This window comes from Bison bison, unplaced genomic scaffold (genome assembly GCF_000754665.1).
Source record: "Bison bison bison isolate TAMUID 2011002044 unplaced genomic scaffold, Bison_UMD1.0 scf7180017864180, whole genome shotgun sequence".
NCBI lineage: Eukaryota > Metazoa > Chordata > Mammalia > Artiodactyla > Bovidae > Bison > Bison bison.
Window position 1 is genome coordinate 5,940,749 of NW_011494752.1, and position 3,559 is coordinate 5,944,307.

Below are 3,559 nucleotides of genomic sequence, written 5' to 3' on the forward strand. Positions count from 1 at the left end.
CTCCACAGGCTCCCGGAGCGCGAGCGAAGGTGGGATTGGGTGCCGCCGGGAAGGGTAGGAGGGTGAATATGTAGCGCATCCCTTCAGAGGAGCGTGGGTGGGGGGCACCCTCATTAGAGCTGCTGCTGGGCTCTACGTAAGTCTCCCCGACACACCTGGAGGTGCCAGGGCAATGGACTTTCTCCACCCCCGCCTCCAGAGCTCAGATCCCTGGGACTTGCAAAAATGCACCACCACCTCCAGCCCTCATTCTGTTCTGCGCTCCTAAGCCCGAGGGCAGGCTTCGGTTGACCCCGCCCAAGGAAAAGCAGTTCCTCTCCCGTGTGCGCAAAGCTGGGCTGGCTGGGTGCCCTCAGCCCTCCAGGCGCAGTCGCTTCGCCCCGCTACTTGGGACCCTTGCCCCGGTTACAGGTTACAGAGAACTGCGGACTTTCCCGCTCTCCTATCCTGTATACACTGAGTTGGGGACCAGACTCTCTGCCCCTTTGCAAGTAGTGTTGTAAATAAAAACCCCGACTTTCTCCTCGCTTCCTGAGTCCTTTCCCAGCCACACCCGCTCCACCCTCATGCCCTCCCACCCTGGTGGTGAGGAGTAGAGATCATGTTTAGAGAGGAAAGAAATTTACTGAGAACACACTATGAACCCGGTATAGTACTAGGTCGCAGCACTTAACGTTTGAATGTTGACGGCAGGAGAAACTGAGTTCAAACCCCCGCACAGCTAACTCAAACGGGGTCACAAAGGGACTGAGTTAGCTAGGAAGAAGGTGGGCACCCCGGGCCTGGGTCTAACTTCAGTCCTCCCTAGTCTCCCTGGCTCCATTCCTAGAAGAAGAGAAGGAGCAAATGCAAAGGGCCTGAGTCATCTGGGAGCTGGTAGGGCTGGAAACCAAAGGTAGCAGGGTCAGTCAGGGAGTACCCTAATTTCTGTGCCAGGGGTTACGGGTTCATGGATGAACAGGACAAATGTGTGCCATGCTTCCATATATACAAAAGGAAACAGACGCTTTAAAGCTGCAAACCTGACCCTTGATACTCTTACCAGTAACTCCCAGTGTCCCAGCTCCTTCAACTGATTGGCTGCTTCACTTATCTCACACCCCTGTCTTCACACCTCACCTTTTTCTCTAGCTCTCCTGTTGGGGCCCTCTCCCCCTCAAGACCACGTCCACCCCATTTGCTGAAGGAGCTCAGCTTGGACATCATCTCTTGCCCTGTTGTGCATCCTGCAGCCCCTTTTATTATACTGGCCACGTGTACTAACAGAGCACATAGTAGATGCCAGAAGTGTAAGCACACAGGGTAGAAGGGCCCCAGAGAAGGAGATCAGGCATGGCCTTCTTGACCTGAGAGGCCTTTTTTTTTTTTTTGAGAGGCTATTTTTTCCTAAGCCATTTTGTGATCTTAGCCTGGCCACAATGATTATCATTGATAGGTCTCAGTAATTAACGAGCTTAAGGAAAGAACACAGGAAAAGCAGTCAAGAAAAAATAGTTCAGTGATAAAACAGAGTCCAAGTTCCTCCTCAAGGGATACATAGCAATCTGATACATATCTTTGAGTTCTGCAGGAACTCTGGCCACAACCCAGGTGGAGGATGGAATGATGGTGTTGACCCTTCCGACTTCAATCAAGTAAAGCTTGAACTCTGTTGACCTTTGCCCCAACTCTATGCTGAATCTCCTCTGCTCAAGCCCCTTCATGAATATTCATATACCAGACAAACCCCTTCAAGAACGCATGTACCCTTAGCTTAAAACTTCTCCAGTTTTGCTGATCAGAGAGACACTGCTTTGGGAAAGATCTCCTTGCTTGCTCTAATTAATAAATCTTTCCTTCTTCCTCTCTTTGGCTTGGTTGTGTCTAGTGGCTCCACACCCACCAAGAGATTTCAGGTAACGTAAGTATTTTTCCATGTGTCAATTAATGGAATCCTTACCACCCTATGAAGTGGGCGCATGGCTTACTTTACTGTTGGGAAGTCAAGGCACAAAGAGTTTAGCTAGTCCAGGGCCACCCAGCTGGTGAATGGTGGCGCTGGGCCTCCAACCTAGTTGCCTTAATCATCACCCCACACTATCCCTTCTCATTTAGAGTCTGCCACCCTACTTCTCCTACAGGAGACATGAGGAGACCAAGTTCAGCTTATTTATTAATGTCCCCAATCTCTAGAATATCGGAGAAGGCAATGGTACCCCACTCCTGTACTCTTGCCTGGAAAATCCCGTGGACCTCTGGAGGAGCCTGGTAGGCTGCAGTCCACGGGGTTGCTAAGAGTCGGACATGACTGAGCGAGTTCACTTTCACTTTTCACTTTCATGCATTGGAGAAGGAAATGGCAACCCACTCCAGTGTTCTTGCCTGGAGAATCCCAGGGGCTGGGGAGCCTTGTGGGCTGCCATCTATGGGGTTGCACAGAGTCAGACACGACTGAAGTGGCTTAGCAGTCCCTAGAATATAGACCCTGGCACCATAGGCCTTGGATATTTGTTATTGGATGAAACAAATCCCCTGCTGTGTTCTTGTCTCAATGTTAGTGCTCCATTTGTGTTCCTTCCTTAACTCTTCACACCAGGGTCCCTTCAGATTTATTTCCACTTTACAACAGGAAATTGAGATCAAATGACTTGTCCAGGGTCACATGCTCCCAGGAGGCTCTTAATGCAATTAGCCCTTTTAATCTTGTTTCCAGATTCACCCCTGGGGCTGGGGGAGGGATGGGCAGAGAACTTACTCTGTCAAGAAAGTAGAGAGAACTCAGTACTCTCTGTAGTGAGTAGCTGGGAATACCAAAGCTCTTGAGGGCTTCCTGCAAAGTGCCTTTGTGGAATAAATGTGGAAATTGCTAGTTCTCCCTACACTAAAAATTTCAGGACACAAATCTATTTCTCTTTAAACTTTCTCCTCTCATCGTGCCAATGAGTCAGCAAGTTGGATGATCAGTCATGTGTCTAAAGATGGGGACAGAAGGAATGGGAATTCCTACTTGCTGCCCCACCCTATCCCTGCTCCCAGCAGGTTGAGGCCTCTGCCCAGCGTTTGGGCTGCTGAACTTCCTCCCCCACTATGGGGTTCACCTTAGAACTCAGGCTAGTCCATCTGGCAGAGAATTTGTGGGGACAGGAGTCATCTGAGGTGACAGTGACAGGAGTCCCTGATGAACTCTGACTCAGGCAGCCAGGGAGGGAGCTTTCCAGCTCGTCCTCACAAAGAGGGTGTGATTCTTGCTGCAGGCTTCCGTGGTGAGCTGGGGTGGTCAGAAGGCCAGGAATATGGCCTCTGACTCTCTGGTCAGCTTGGTGGGCAGGAGGGCCACAGACCAGAGAGAGGAGCGGATCACCGCCGGGAGAGTTGCATTTCAGACACCAGGCACCAACTGGTGCCAGGCACATAATCCCCACATCAATCCTGGCAGATGGGTTTTAGCATTTCTATCTTACAAATAAGAAAGCAGAAGCACATTAAGAAAGCACCTTGCCCAAGGACACTGTGTAGCAACCCCAATCGTGGTCAACCCCAGTGTTCAGGTCAGCATTTCTCTGTCTGCAAAAGGCACAGG